The sequence below is a fragment of the Erpetoichthys calabaricus genome, chromosome 1, assembly GCF_900747795.2.
Source record: "Erpetoichthys calabaricus chromosome 1, fErpCal1.3, whole genome shotgun sequence".
Lineage (NCBI taxonomy): Eukaryota > Metazoa > Chordata > Cladistia > Polypteriformes > Polypteridae > Erpetoichthys > Erpetoichthys calabaricus.
Genome location: NC_041394.2, coordinates 155,010,376 through 155,027,443, shown reverse-complemented (window position 1 = coordinate 155,027,443; position 17,068 = coordinate 155,010,376). Strand labels below are relative to the sequence as shown.

General features: G+C 35.6%; 1 protein-coding gene across 3 annotated transcripts in view; it reads left to right on the top strand.

The window, feature by feature from the left end:
- LOC114642058 (ELKS/Rab6-interacting/CAST family member 1) overlaps positions 1-17,068 on the top strand; it is an 814,051-nt gene that overhangs the window by 495,620 nt on the left and 301,363 nt on the right. The window lies entirely within an intron of this gene.

Sequence of the window (17,068 nt, the reverse complement as noted above, 5' to 3'; positions counted from 1 at the left end):
GTATTGAATTCAAGATATATTTTACTCATATTTAGATTTTTAAGTTTTGTGAGGAGATTACATTTGTCCTTTATCCTTTCTTTACCATTTAACCTTCTTCACTCATATATACCTTTCTCACTCATGTCTACTCATATTTCATTATTTTATACTTTCAGACTTTCTTTCATACTTCTTGCTTTCATATTTTCATTTCCAGATTTGTTTCATTTGTGAATTTCAATGCCACACCAGACCTGATACTACTGTAATTGTTTTCCTTATATTTCCAAGTATTTTCTACTTGGCAAGTTATTGTAGTACATTCCGACTGGTTTTCTTCAAAATACAGTTCACTGTCTTTAGTATATTTAATGTGGCTTCTACAGTACTTGGTGTGTGACATTGATCCACTTTGTTTTTATATATTGTCTTTACAGTGTCTTTCTAAAGTCTGTTGACTCTGTGGGTCCTTATTGGTAATATTATTTGCTCTTTTATATTACAAGGGGTAAAGATTATTCCGTGATCCAAAACAAGGCATAATACAGTCTCTACATAATGTTATTTCTAGCAGTAGTTATTACTGCAGTATGCCAGAGTCTAATATTCATAAGGTTGAACCAAAGAGGGTGCCATCTTTTACAAACATACTTTTTGACCTGCAAAATAAACCTGAACCAGGAAACATTAGGCACAGTGCAAATTTGTAGGATAAGGATATATTGTTATGAAATTCATTATCAGCTTTCCTATATGAAGAGATGGGAATGGCTGTAAACATTCATACAGAAAAATGACTTGCACTCAATACTTCTTTCTTTATAGATATTAAAAAGACTACAGAATGTAAGTAGATGAAAAGATCGATGTGCTTTCAAAGTAAACCAAATACTATACAATGTGACTTTTTCTGCAATAAACCTCTTTAGAATAACAAGTACGTTGAAATCTTCATTTCACATTCATCATTTTAACAATCTCTTTATTTCGACAGTCGAGTGTCTTGTTCTCTATAAAAATATTTTCAGTCTTTACTACTAATTTTACTTTGCGTTATTTTTCCCTTGTTTTTTTTCCTTTCTTCTTCTTTTCTCTTGATCACAACTGCTTCTTCTTCACTGCCTGTCTGAAGCTATTTTATGAGCCAATGCATGACTCCAACCACGCTGGCTTTAAATGGTTCAAGGTATGGACTGAATAATAGTACTGTTTGTGTGTTGTATTTCAGCTTATTGACTAATGGGCAACAACTTGATGTGCTGTGATGTTTCATCTTTTTATAGTATTTGAAATTGTTTTTGTGCTCCTCTGCGAATTGTTTCTTTGTTGTTATTCAGTGTTATTAAGTTCGGTAGTTTCTTAAACTTAATTCTCTCTAGGATACATCGTTTTAACATTGTAATTGTGTTTGAGAGTGCAGTGATAATGTGTCATAAATGTTCATCCCTGTAAACAAATGCTGGCTTTTTTTAAACGCATATAACAATCTTATTAATTAATGATTTTCAAGTTAAGTATCTCAAGTTAAAATATAAGTTTTTTTGTATGGAACTAGTGTGATTTTTGTATCTTACAATAATAATTTGTATGGTGTTTGCTGTTTATATCAGCATTCATAGTCTTAAAGAGATTTTTTCTTTTTTTTATTATGAGTATAAATATTCCAAATGAGTATGAAATAGTCAGCCGTGCATTTTTTTAAGCATATAGCTAAATTGCCTCATGTTAATACTTTTAAAAAGCCAACACATTATCCATGTTACCTTTAAGCTTCAGTTGTTTATTCCAGTTTCATTTAACCCTTTGTGTGAAATGGTGCTTCCTGGTTTCCATCTTGAAAGTGTGGTCCCAAGCACTGTGTGCTCCATCAAGTGATGATATATCATTGCCTGCTGGTAAAAAGTTGTCCTGCATTATACAATTTGCTGCAAGTCTGAGCTCTAGTATGTTATGATCACCTTTCCACAAAGAAAAATGGTTGAAATCTTCTTTTTCATTTTTAGAATTGTAAAAAATAAATATTTAAGTGCTTGAGGGTGTTTTATTCTTTAAAAAGGAAATGTATCTATTTCTGCTTTAATTGCAGATACTGTTCCACATCAGACTTGACAAATTTCAGTAGACAGATTTTGGTTCACCTGATCCTTTTACCTGTTATGATAAATAAGAGCTTTGATGAGATAACCTTTGGAATATGTATAATAATTTATATATAGGGTTGCACTTAATGTGTAGAAAACAAAGTTGTTTCAGGCACATCAGAGTAATATCACTGAATTTAGAGTAAATTACTTTAAAGCATTTTGTGAAGTGAATTCAATATAAAAGTAATCTTTTATTTGTTTAATTTTATTGTTCTGCATCACTGCATTCAGATATGCATTGTTTCATGGCTCTTCCTTCTTTCAGTTTTTATTAATTTCATTAATAGCTACACTAAGTCAAGGTGTTTCACAGAACACAAAAAGAATGACTTTTGCTGTATATATATATTTGTAATTAGAACACCAAGACTGCCTTGCACAGCTTAAGCATAATCTCCTTTGTCTTGCACTCAACATATGCTATGTAACCAGATGTCCTGTTAACTTCCTTAATCACTTCTGCTCGCTGTCTGTAGCAATGATAAGTCCTCTACAACTCCCAAGTTCTTCTTAAAAAGTCTGCTTTTAGGTTTCAGACTCCCTATTTGTGTATTCACATTTTAATTTCTTTTATATTTATACTAAATGTCATCTTCTTTATATGTGACAGAGTCTGAATCCTGTCCAGTTACATCTTTAATTATTCTGCTGACTCTAGGATAACCACCATTAAAACTAGTTTAGTGTTATTTTAATAATACTTAACCCAGTTTGTCATTTACATTTTTAGTATTTTTGTTGTTAAAGAAAAGGAGGAGTCACTTAAATGTTAAAGAAAAAATTGAATTGCTTGCATTATGTTATTCATATTCACATTTCTATTGTTCTCCCTGCATCTACTTGATAGTACATCATGGCTTAAGCAAATTTTGCCAGCATAATGTGAGTACAGTAAAAATGTGCTTCACTAGCACTTTTCACTCCAGTGTTTCATGCTAAAATGTAACTCTCTGTGTGTAAGAAAAAGAGAGAGGGTTGAAATATTATAAACTACACTTGGAGAGATAGATGTGTTTAGGTGGCTCGCTACATGTAGCGGGAAAATGTGTCCGTCAGAGACACTTTGCTGGGGAGATTTAAGAACCAAGTACATATAGTACATGTCTGAAATTTGCTGGTATTATTGATAATTTTAATTCTTTGTTATACATTAGTCATCTTATAATGGCACTTACGACTATTTTGCTGGAAACATGCTTACATTAAAGGCAAGAATTTCCTGTATGGATAATGAAGAAATCTTTTGAAAAATGCAGGGTGCGCCAAAGTGAAGTACCACATTTCTCAAGGTCATTGCTTGAGGTAGAGGCAGGCAAGTGGGTTGGAGTGGGAGTCCCTTGATAGACAAACCCTTGTAGTTTTCAGTCGGCAGCATGCCTTTGTGTGATGTGCACCATGCTTTCACTATTGAAGCGCTCTTCAAAAGCAACAAATCCATCATCACTATGCAGCGCACCTTCTGAAAGCACTTCAACATTCCTCCTAACGGTAATGGTTCCTCCTAACAATTCTTCAGTGGGTGGCAAAATTTAGACAAACGGGTACAACAGAAAATCTCCAGGCCGTCCTCGGATTCTGTGAGTGCCTGAAAACATCCAAGCTGTAAGGGCATCAATTTTGCAGTCTCCCAGACATTCAGCGCACAAACTTGCTTCTGCCTTAGGCATTTCAAACACGTCTTTGAGGAGGATTTTGCATGAGGACCTTCCTTTCCATCCATAGAAAATAATGGTAGTGCAGGAACTCACTGAGAGAAACTGGGAGAGCCATAGAGAGTTTTGCGCGAACATTCTGTGAACCGTTAATCGAGATGCCATTGTTAATGTGCAGCGACAAGGCACATTTCCATTTGAATGGTTGCATAAATAAGCAAAACTTCAGCTATTTGGGCTGAAACCATCCCGCGTGATCTTCATCAGTGACCCCTACACAGTGAGAGTGTTACAGTTTGGTGCGCCATTGCAGAATTTGACATTATAAGTCCTTACTTTTTTTGAGGAGGGGGGAGCAATGGTTACCATCACTTCAGAACATTACATTGAAATGCTAGAAAACTTTTTGCAGCCCCATCAGGAAGAAATGGATGTGGTGGATGGCTGATTTCAACAGGATGGAGCAACAGCTCATATGGAGCAGAGATCCATTCAAGTTTTGCGGAGGTGTTTCCAGGGAAGCTGATCTCCTTGCGCAGCGATGTCAGGAGGCCTTCACATTCGCCTGATCTCACTCCATGGAATTTCTTCTTGTGGGGCTATCTCAAACTCGAAGGTATACACAAACCGACCTGAAAACCTTGAAGCCCTCAAGGATGCTATTTGCCACGAAATCGCCGCTATTCCCCTTGGAATGATCGAACGAGTCATGAGAGTGTTCAGAAATCATCTTGTAGAGTGTACCACTAATAATGGCCACCACCTTGAAGACATCATTTTTAAAATACAGTGAAAAAAATCTATTTTGTTTACCCTTTCTTGAGTCGTAATGAAATCTATTTTATCTTGTAGCATTTTTGTAGAATAAACGTTTGAAATATGGTACTTCTTTTTGGCTCATCCTGTATAATATTGTTTATATGGAAATGGAAAAAAAAGACTCCAGTGAGAAGATTAATCTATAAAGTAGAAATGTTGCCTTTAATGACATGATAAAGAGAGAAGGTTTTTGGGGGTGAAGGCGTTATGCAGAATGATGCTTTGATTTCTGATATTTCTCTTGGACTATGTTAGTAATAAACACATTTGAATGTGCACATTTTTCATGATGAGGAGCTCTGTTGCAACAAAAACAAAATGATGATGTGGTGGTGAAACCAGGATTACAAAACTCTGGAATTGGAGATGATGTATGCTAAAAGTGCAATCCACTATTGTAAGGCAATGGTAATATATTGAGGTTGTAGTTAAAAAAAAAAATTGATTTTTGTGGATTCAAGATGTTTTGGCTGCCATTCAAGCCAAAGCAATCAGTCTTTTTGACAGTCAGGAGGATATGGTCCAATGAAAAAAACTGTTCTGTTCCGTACCTCAGGATTCTGAGTGCTCTAAAATAATTCTATGTACCTAATGTTAATTATGTGTTATGTATTTTATGTAGCATTAAAATGATTTCATTAGTAATTTATTAAACATGTGGTAAACTTTGATATTTGATGTCATTTCACAATCTAAATCGGACTAATCTCTGCTATAATATTTTGATGGGAGAATTAAACTCATCTTACATCATTTTAATTAACTGTGATGTTTTCCAGAAATGTAGTCCACTAATAAGTTGTGAAGACCACCTGTAATGAATTTTAAAGACATGCTGTTTGCCAGCAAGGTACCTTCTGGCTGTTTCCTTTTGTTCTTCAAGCCAGAAGTGAAGGAAGTTGTCAAAATTCTTTTTTATTAAAAAATAGTTATTTGATGAATGTTAGACATTCCATATATCTTATAAAACAGAAGAAAATTATGACAAACAATCTTTACATTAGTTTAAGAAGATGTTTATATTCTTAGTGAATGAATTTCTTTATTCAAGAAATGGAAAAAAATGGTTAAGTAAAATTGCTGACAGAATCTATAAGCATACCATCATAGATACAGTCTGTCTGCTTGCCCAGGAAACTTTTATTAAAAGCAGTAAAATAACATTGCCTTGGAGTTCAGAAGATTTTTTTAACCAAGTAGGGGTGATTGGGTTAAGCCATAATATCACTCTATCATTTACTTCATAAAAAGTTTGTGGTTTTGTTCCACTCTCTGCCTTCTTTCCTGTTTCATAGAATGGCTAGAAATCAGTATTCGGTCTCTTCAATCTGCTTCCCTGCTTCTCATACTAAAGCAGGTCATGCACCTAGGAAATAAAAATCCCTTTACTGAATTCACTGTTTCTTTGTTGATTATTATCATTACTGCTAGTGAAACCAAGACTTGTGGTCTTAAAATGAAGGTTATAGAGTGAACAGAACTTTTCCATGTTTACAACAAGATCTATTGTTTTCACCATTAAAAGATGCTAGTTCACAGTTAATAGTATTGGTTTTAAAACAAACATTGATCTAAGGATGTAAAAGAAATGCGTGCATATAATCAGAAATTTCGAGTATTTGACAAACTTTTCTGTTGTGGCAACACATTATTTTGTTTTCAGCATTAGAAAATACACAGTGACATTAAACACATCATTGATGTAACTTTGCTAAGTAATGGTCTTCAAAGAATCTTCAGTATAAGGAAATTAAAGCAATGCTTTCATATACCTGGACATTTTGACCATTTGAGAATGATCTCAATTGTCATGCATGACTGTGTGTAGAAGCCAAGTTAAATCTAGGCATGTTGTTTTAAAATTGTAAATTAAGAAGAGTCTCACATCAAGGAGTGGGTTGTGTAACACAACAAAGGCTAGATATGAACAACAGTAAACTCTTCACAAGTTGTTTACACACGAAAGAGCTCATAGTTCCTTCTGGATTCGAAGCATGTATGTGATTTATGTGATGATCTCATGCATTTCTCGTCTTTGTTATTCTTGCATTCTGTATCTCATATATTTTAAGCATTTCACGATAACAGCACATGACACTTGATGCATTTGGTAAATGCAGGAATATAACCATTTTTGTCATTCTTCCACTCTGTATTCCAAACTTGACAAATTTGATGATCATATTTGTCATTGCTGTAGTTTGTTTCCCACATTTGACATTCAGCAGATGGTGCTGTGCTTATTCTACTTCTTCATATTATGGTGTTCATCACCTCATCGGCTTCCATGATCTGCTTGACACTCAATAGATGTTGCTGCTTATCTTTTTCTTTCTGCCACATGATTTCTGCAATTTGTCCAATGGTAGATTGTTCATGGCCATGGCTCTGCATTGGACTTAGTGGGTTCTGAAAATGAGTGGATGGAGGGATATCTGAATGGTTATATTTTATAGTGATGGTAAAATACAAATGATCTTTAATTGGCTTTGTGTATGTTTGTGTCCTGTGATGACCTGGCACCTTTCCAGGGTTGTTTTCTTCACTATGGCTTGTTGAAACTTGTTTTTGGAATATTCATGGTCAGTAAATAAATGAGTGAATATCCAGTTGTCAAGTTAATACTCTTTTGAATAATGTGACCTTTAAATAATGTATTTCTCATTGTGTAAACATTGTTTATTTGAACCTTGCGTATTTGCCCTGTGACGTAAGCTTTAGCAGAGCACATTGTACTCACCTTTTGACTAATAGCAGTCATCTATGCAGTCTCCCCTTGGGGAAGGAGAGCACATTATGTGACAGGAATCACTGGCGACTGAGCAGAGCACAGTGAATTCATCCTTTACATCTTTTATGGAAGTGAAGCAGGGTAGTTTTTGTGATATACTGTATATAACTTTTGTTTTTCCTTTAATTTCTCCTGGGGGTGTACAAATAAAGTACATCCACCTGTCTATCTTTGAAGGGATTAGGATGAGTGTGTGATATGGATTGTCTACAATAATAACTTAATTGTTGTTTTAGTGATGTGCAAGCCGAAGTTATCAAGTATGTCACTCACTTTACAAAAAATAATCAAAACACACATCTTTGTCTGTGTTATGTTACGTTATCAGTGTGAGCCTCTCCCAGTGTTCGTTGTGTTAACTGTGAATGGAGGAATTGTACCGGCAGAGTTTGAGCACTCTTATGTATTCTTTTTTTAACATTGCAGGCTGTTAATAATAAACATTAATAGATAAAAGGAATTCAGTGTGGTTTCATTACTGCTTCACATGAAGCGGCACATTGTGAGTCACGATGCAGAAGATTTGGAGGTTAAAGTCAGAGTGCACTATAGTACAGTACGTGCAGTAAACAATTTTTACAATGGGATAAAGGTCGCATGCCATCGCATTCGTTTTCTCTACCCCCTCATACTACTTGATCACCTTCATTTTTGTGTTGAGATCAATTGCCTTTTTTCCTGTAATTGTCAAAACCCCTGCAGGTAATAAACTGGGATTGAGATGAATGAGTCACGACATACAGAGCAGGCATGGCGAAAATGATCTTTCCTCTATTAAAATGCAATTTAAGTGAAATTGATCTAGTACGGAGCCCAAGTAGCTGTCATGCAAAACAAAAAAAAATCTGCTCAAATGAATTATTAATCCATTCAAACAAAGTAATTCATTTGAATGGATTATTTTTATTTCCATATGAATCATATGTCTATCTGGCATGTTTTAGATCGCAGGCTGCCTTGGTTTGGGGTCCTCGATTCCAAAGCCCTTTTGATGATACCTGAGGTGGACAGTGAATAAATCCATTTGAGTGGTGGAAAACAGAAGTACATTTCCCCAAATTAGGGAAACATGCAAAAAAGTACCTGTGTATGTCTGCCTCGAGCAACCCTTCTGAGAGCGCTTTCAGCACCAGAGGAAATGTTGTTGTAACATGTAACCATGCTGCTCTGAAGCCAGATGCTGTGGACAAACCTGTGTTTCTGTTACACAATGTGAAGTTTCCTCAGTAGAATTTTACAATTGTTTTATTTTTCTGATATTTTTGTGCAATATTGGACAGGACTTGGAGGTAGTAATTTGCTTAAATTGTTATAGGTTTGGGTTTTTTTGTATCTTTGTGCAATATATGATAGAAATTGTTTACAAATGCTATAGTTTTTTTATCCTGTGCTGTATTTGACAGAACTTTGGATTTTTGCACTACAATACAATATGTCAGATTTTTGTTGCTACTTGTATGCTACACAATTCACTTTACAGCAGAGCAGTTTTTGTTTATCCAGATTGTAATGTTCAGGCACTGTAGTTCAGTTATGATTATTTTATTCCCTTTGGATTCATATGTTATTTACATTAAAAGTAAGTGTATGTTTAAAATTTTTAATACTTTTGTTGGTCTTTTGTGTAAATCCTGACCACTTAGAAATGGTTTACTCATACTTGCACTGTTTTATTTCAGTAATACTTTGATGGGTGACTTTAATGTTTTTGTGTTATTTTACTTCAGTTTTAAGTAAATAAGTAAGACCTGTTTTCTTTAACTGTTATTTCCATTAATCCCATTAGCAAGTTACAATTAATATCCTATTAACAAGACCAAGCTAGATCAATCAGACTTTAACAAACACATTTTTAAATGATACAAAATATTGTTTAATTATCATTATCATCAAAGTCCCAGAAAATATCGAGATACGATTTTTTGCCAATATCGCACACCTCTGGATGGGATGCTGAGAAAGCAGTGTAATTCCTTAAATTGTGAAATAATCTTAAATGTTTACAGGATATATGGGAACTCCTTTCACACAGGTGAATTTCCTGAGTGTGGTTGTACTACACAGTTAAATAAATATAACTGAACAAGCCAGTTTCAGTGATGAAAGTATTAATCTGGACAGCATAGTGGCAGAAGGTAACATGGCAGTTATTAAACAGCCTAACCACTACCATGTTGTCACAACAAAGTACTAATGAACGGGTACTAAACCAGAAGGCAGAGTTTCTATATGTGCAGTATACTAACTAGACTATTGCTCCTAAAGTAATGCTTGTTATATTTCCCATTGGTAGGTTTAATATTCAAAAACAAAGAGTGTTTGATTTAATTGCTTTTATAATAAGATTTTATGAACAGTGAATAGATCATAAAGAGATTGATGATAGTCGTTCATCCATCCATTACCAAACCTGCTTTGTGAAATTCAAGGTTATGGGGTCCAGAGCCTATCATGGCAGTTCAGGATGCAAAGCAGGAGTTAGCACCTAGATGTGGTGGCAGTTTATTGCAATGCACATTGTCTCAATCACTTATATCAATTTAGTGACTGGGTAAATAAATGTTTTATTTCTTACAGAATATGTCATAATTAGAATAAACATAAACTTGGAAGTGCAACTGAATTCTTTCGATCTTATTCACTTATTTAATTATTATAAATTAAAGGTGAAACATGAAGCAGAAAAAATAACAGTAAGCCACACTCTATATATAGTGCCCATTACAGCATACGCCGATTAGCCACAACAAACCACTGACAGGTGAAGTGGAAAACATTTTTTATCTCATTCCAGTGGCACTTATCAAGGGATGGGATATTTTAGGCAGCAAGTGAATAGATAGTTCTTGAAGGGTATGTATTAATATTAGGAAAAATGGGCAAACGTAAAGATATAAGTGACATTGGCAAGGGCCAAACTGTGTTGACTAGATAACTGCATTAGAGGATCTCTTAAACAGCCAGTCTTGTGGGATGATCTCGGTATGCTGCACTTAGTACCTACTAAAAGTGATCCAAGTATAGACAACTGGTGAACCAGCGACAGAGTCATGGTCATGGGCTTGGTCTTCCAAGGCTCAATAATGCGTGTGGGGCATGAAGGCTAGCCTGTCTGGTCCTATCCCAGAGAAGAGCTACTGTAGTACAACTTGTTGATAAACCTAATGCTGGACATAAAACAAAGGTGTCAGAACACACTGTGTATCACAACTTGGTGTGTATAGGGCTGTGTAGCTGCAGACCAGTCAAAGAGCCTAGAATGACCCCTGTCCAACACTGAAAATGCCTACAATGGGCATGCAAGGAACAGAAGTGGATCATGAAGCAATGGAAGAAGGTGACCTGGTCTGAAGAATCACATTTTCTTTTTGATCATTTGGATAGCTGGGTGTGTGTACGTCTATTTACCTGAGGACGAGATGGCAGAAGGATGCACAATGGTAATAAGGCAAACTGACAGAGGCAGTGTGATGCTCTGGGCGATGTTTTGCTGTGAAGCCTGGTACTCATGTGGATGTAACTTTGACACATACCATCTACCTAAAGACTGTTGCAGACTACATACACCTCTTCATGGCAACGGTATTCCCTGATGACAGTGGCCTCTTTCAGCAGGATAATGTGCCCTTCCACACTGCTAAAATTCAGGAACGGTTTGAGGTACATGACAAAGAGTTCAAGGTGTTGATTTGGCTTCCAAATTCCCCAGATCTCAATCCAAATGAGCATCTGTGGAATGTGTTGGAAAAACATGTCCAATTCACGGAGGCCCCACCTTCCAACTAGCAGGACTAAAAGGATCTGCTGGTAATATCTTGATTCCAAATACTACAAAGCACCTCCAGAGGAGTTGTGCAGTCTATGCCTCGATATCTCATAACTGTTTTGGCAGCACAATGGGAACCTACACAATATTATCTAATGTTGTGGCTGATCGGTGCATAATGTGTAAAAATTAAGCAAAACAATGTACAAGACATTATATTATAAAAGGTGTTTAAAGAATGTACTCTGCAGTCCCAATGGGAAGAAGCTGATGTGTATTTACCTTAAGATCTTTTTAAAAAAATATCTGAATGCAATACTGGGGCAGTTACCTACCAGATTAACTTGGAGTGAATGGTCTCCTGTAACTTGTCAGTCTTCCTATTTTTAATGTGCCTGGAAATTGTTTTAGAGACAATTATGACTTTTGGAAGCTGAAGAAGTCAGTGTTAAGATTAGTTATTGGATGCAGTGTTTAATTTACAGGTACACTTTTAAAAGTAATAGTTTTTCAATGGCACTTTATGGTTCTTTACTGGGTTGTGTGGTTCCCCATAAAACTATTGCTTGACCAAGCACTATTTTATTCTGGGAGGGGTTCTTTGCATATGACGTTAGTTCTTTCTGCTTTAAAAAAACTTACTAATATGTAGAAAAAAGTGAAATCTTTAATATTGTAATGCTATCTAGCAGGACACTAACAGGTTAAGAAAACCCAGACAGACTGTTATTGTTATAGTGTTATTGTATGCACAGTCCTTTAAAATCATGTCCTATTGGTATTTCACAAATCTGTTACCATCAATTTTTGGTTACTTACTGTATGGAGTCTATTACAGATCTAAATAAATAAAGGTTCTTTCTGTGCCATCGCACACAAGAACCACTCTGGCACCTTTATTTTTAAAACTGTAGATGCATTCAAATTTCTGAGTTTAACAGCAGCAGAACTTTTTTAGAAACTAACATACTTTCAATCAACAGGAATGTTGTTCAGTCTGCCCGTGGAATACACATTATTAATAACCTATCCCCATGGCTGCTGTTTCACCACAAAGTCATCTTGGGACACTTTTCTTCAAAGATGTTGTGTTTGCCGTTGCTTATGTTTTCATGTTTTGTAGTTTAGCAGGTTGCCATTTGTGTATTTTAGTGGAGAATTTATGCATGCAGTTTAAGGCTGTACTAAGTGAAGGCCACTATACCAAAATCAGTGGATTTTAATTTTTATTGCTTTTAAAACTGTCCAAAAAGTCATCTTTGCTTATAGCTGTAAAGATGGACTACCTTTATTCTTTAAAAAGAGGACAAGCTCTATACATCGGGGTTAGACTTTTCACCAGTTATGTCTGAAGTAAAGATTTATTTAACGCTAGAATTACCAAAGCCTACGATAAAACTCGTAAACCCAGTCCACCTTAAATCCCTTCGCACCTCTCGATCAGCGTCTTTTGTCTTGTAAATGTGTCAATCAAGACAAGCAGCAAGCAACCTACTATTCCATCCCCCCCACTGCCACAGAATGGACACAAAGTTCTCCCAGTTCAAGTCTTGATTATCTGGGAGTGAAGTGCTGGAGTTTTAGAGTGGAAATAACAGATCGTTATTTGGAACACATGCATTTCATGTGTGTTCCATTTCTACAAAATAATCTATGTAAACGCATCGTTTAAACAGAAACGTTTTTCATATTTTAGTAATAAATGACAAAATGTAGACATAAACTGTATAATGTGTGAAACCTGAAGTCCAAAGATCAAATAAACACTTTCACAAAGGGTACAAGGATGATTCAACAGCTTCCGTGGCGCAGCGGTAAGAATTGCTGATTTGTAATCAAGAGTCCTCCTGTTCGATCCTGACTGCCTTACATATTTACCGTTTTGAGTAGTGAGCTGCTCTTATTGTTAATATTATACAATAAAAACATACATTTGACTTGTGTCTGTAAAAGCTGGTATAAATTTAAAAGTAAAAAAGTTAGCTTTTTTTTTTTGTTTTATTTTCTCAGTCACGATACAATACTCCTAAACCCCAAACAACCAACCCCCACAAATCTGACACTGTTAATTTTAATTTGAAATTGGGTATAACTGTAACTTTTCAGACAATGGAACTGGGAATTCTCTGATTTGGAGGGATAAAAGCTGACACACAAATGCTGGTGAATCTGCCTTCTTGGTATCTCATTGTTACTTTCATTTTTTTTAATTCAGTTTTAATGAGTGTTCCAGCTTAAGCTGAATTAGTATGCACTTTATGGTCCATGATGTCAAAGCCACACTGACAAAAAACAGAGACAGAGGTATATATGATATTTGAAGTTATTTATTTTATGACCTGTATACTACATTTTGGAAAACATTGTGGCACTGATGCAACATTATTCATATTCATTCGCATACCATCTTGCAGTTGTAATCAGTGACCGCTTTTTTTTTTTCTTTTAACACGATCTTGTCCAGCCTCAACATTTTGGTGTATGTTTTTTCTTTTGTACTCCAGGACATGCAGAGGAAAGAATAGTACAGAGAGATCAGTTCCGCGCAATATGCAATCATCAAATTCAAATGTTAACAGTTCCCATACACCCAAGGACCGTCCTTCCTGCATTTACGACATGTGTACCTGTTGCAGTGTACACACTTCTCTCTATGCTGTGGTTCATATTACAATCAAGGGGTGCCTGACACTGAATGAGTTTGCTTGCCTGGGGGAACTGGCGGTCTTGGAACAGAAGCTTGTCGATGTTGCATCCTCTTTTTACTTTTCCATCGACTTTTCTTGTAAGAAGCGATGACGAAATTCCTCTGCAAGGTGAACAATGAACACTTCTTTTCTCAGTGGACCCGTGCATGCCTTATACAGTACATGTGCGTTGATCACCACCAGGTCAAGCATTTTGTAGCACAAGCAACCGGCCACCTGTGTGTTCCTGCTCGCACTGAATAAGGTCACGCCTTCTGGTGCATGATGTCAACGCATCACCGGAGGAAAAAAAGAAAGAGACAAATATATGTGACATTTTGAAGAAATCATTTTATGACCTTAATAGTACCAATCAGAAAACATCATCGCACTAATGCAATATCATTTGAAAACGAACAGCGTTAGATCGGGTTTAAATTTATGGTACTTTCAAAAGTTAGCTTTTTTCCACTTTTATTCTCTCAGTCACAATCACGCTCTCACTCCCCCCTGCTGATCTGACCCTAAATTAACAGCGCCAGCATGAAACAGCATGCACGAGTGCACTGAGAAAAGAAGAGTGTTCTTTGCTCACTTTGCAGAGGAATTTCATCGTTGCTTCTTACAAGAAAAACTAAGAAAAGAAAACTAAGAAAAAACACACAATAACATTTAATTTAAACACACAATAACATTAAATATGTAAGGATTTTGTCACCTCTTCATACATAAATGCAACACAGATGATTCAGTTTCAAGCATTATCATTTTACAAATATCTTTAAGTAGCTGGCATTCTTTACGTTGTCATTCTTTCCATTCAGGGTAGGTAAAGATCTCTTAGTGTAAAGTATCATGATGACTCTTTAGGTTAAAGGGGGGTTGGTTTGGGGATGGGTTAGCAGGCTGTTTGTGCTGATTGACACATTTGCCAAACAAAGGACATTAATGGAAAGGTGTCAAGGAATTAAAGGTGGCATGGGATTATGAGTTTTTTCGTAGGCTTCAGGTATTCTAGTGTTAAATCCTGTGTTTTCATTTCTGTTTCATTTTTAATATGCTTTAAGAGTTCCAAACCTTTCCCATATTTTATCAAAAATATATGAATGGCAACAAAACCTAAGGTGGTACAGTAGTGCTTTCAATAGCATTCATGCCTCATAATTCTAAAGTCCTGGTCTAGTCATTGTCATGGTCTGGTTGCCACCTTCCATCCGTATTCACATGGATTTTCCTTTCTGCAATTATTCAGTTTTTATTTTTTTAATTTTTATTTTTATAACCACATCTCGGATATCTATAGGTTTGCTTGATAAACACTTCTAAGTTGATATGTGGGTATGTGCATGCATATATCCAACAGTGATGTGGTATCCTATCCAAGATTACTTCTTGTCTTACATCTTATGATTCTAGGATTGGCACTGGCTCCACATAACCCAGTATTGGAATATAAAGGTTTGGAGATTACTATAAATATTTTTATGTTCTTATTGAGGCTTCTGCTGAGTCTTTGTTACATGACTATGCTAAATAACATATTGAACTTTTCAACCATTCAGAAATTCAAAAACAAAATTTCACAGGATATTTTTTAATTATAGTACCCTATTTGTATTGACTATTGATTACTATAATGCAGGCTTCACTAGACATGTAAACAGTTGCCGTACATAGTTTGTACCTTCATAACAGCCTTTGCATCACTTTAATGGTCAAGAGTAATGCCATTGCTTCATCATTGTAAAAGCTCTTCAAGACGTTGATAGGTAAGCAATTGTAAGTACATTTAGAATTGTTTGCCATAATTGCTTCATGCAGTATTGTCAGATGTTTTTCACACAGTTCTAGTCTATTGTAGACTTGGATTTGGCCTGTTGTAGATTTTAAGTGTTATGAAAATTGTTCAAGATACAGTTTTGTTTTGACAGTTTGTTTTTAAGTAAACATCTAGAGTATCTAACCATTCTACGAGCATATTTTGAAGCAGAATATCTGACTAATACACCATAAATGAGTAACCATCTGAAAGATAAAGATAACATTATTGTCCAACTTTGTAGTGCCGGAAAATATAAGCTTAAGCTAGATTTTTTTTCTAATTTTTTTTTCAGAATACCTACAGTTCTCCAAGAGAGCAACTAAACAGCTGCAAATTTTCTTTTGAATCTTACTGTAACACACATGCAAAATGACAGCCCTTCCAATAAGTGGTTAGTGTCCAATTTGTGATGACTCTGAGGAAGCACAGCAGGGACCCCATTTTGGTATATCATTCCCTTTTCTCTTTTCTTTGCAACAACCCCTTCTAAGTTTCTGGCAGTCTGCTAGTGATTATTATGTTGTTTTGAATGAAAATGCCAGCACCTCTGCATTATACCAAAGAACCCCCCACAGGGTGCAAATAAGTTCCATTTGACAGGGAATGGAGTTGTTCATGCTGATTAGATAAAGAGAAAGAAACAGACAGATATACAGTAGACAACACACGGAACTTATTAGTCACCCTCCACATTTGCCTCTGAGCTGAAGTGTTGATTGCACATGCACATGGAGTTTGTGCCACTTTCATGTGCATGGATCTGAGTGATGTTTTTTTTATGTTCTTAAATGGACAAGTTTGGATAATACCTATGGTTCAGATATTAATTTTATTTGATGAAAGATGGCAGATGTTCAAGTTCAAGAAAAATATTGCCTTGGTTAGTTGAACATTCTTGTGGTGCTGTAGAAGGTATGCCATTGATTTAGATGTGGAGCCTAGAAACAGGTAAAGTTTAAGCTGAAGTTTTTCAGAAGTATAGCATTGCTTTAGTTAGTGCTAAGATCTTTTTGTTCAGAGACAGCTTTTATCTTTATTGTAATATTCCAGAGGTGAGCGTGCAGCATAACACTAAGGTATGGCTATTGTTCTTGCTTACGCAAATCTATAAACCCATGGTCAATAACTGCCTTAGATATATATTTTTTGACAGAACCCCTTTAAACTTGTTGAGTTTGTATCTTTGTAAGTGAAACTGCATTTCCTTATATTTTTATTCCTAGGTCTCAGAGGTTCTATAGTAGTTAAGACCGGCATGTCATTAAGAGTACAGTGCACACATAATTTGTAATACCGAAAGAAGAAAGATGCCATCTAATTAAACCACACATTCTTTTCATGTGAGGGCTCAACTTTTGTTTATGAGCACACTAAGCAAAAACTAGCAATCAGCAGATTAACTTGA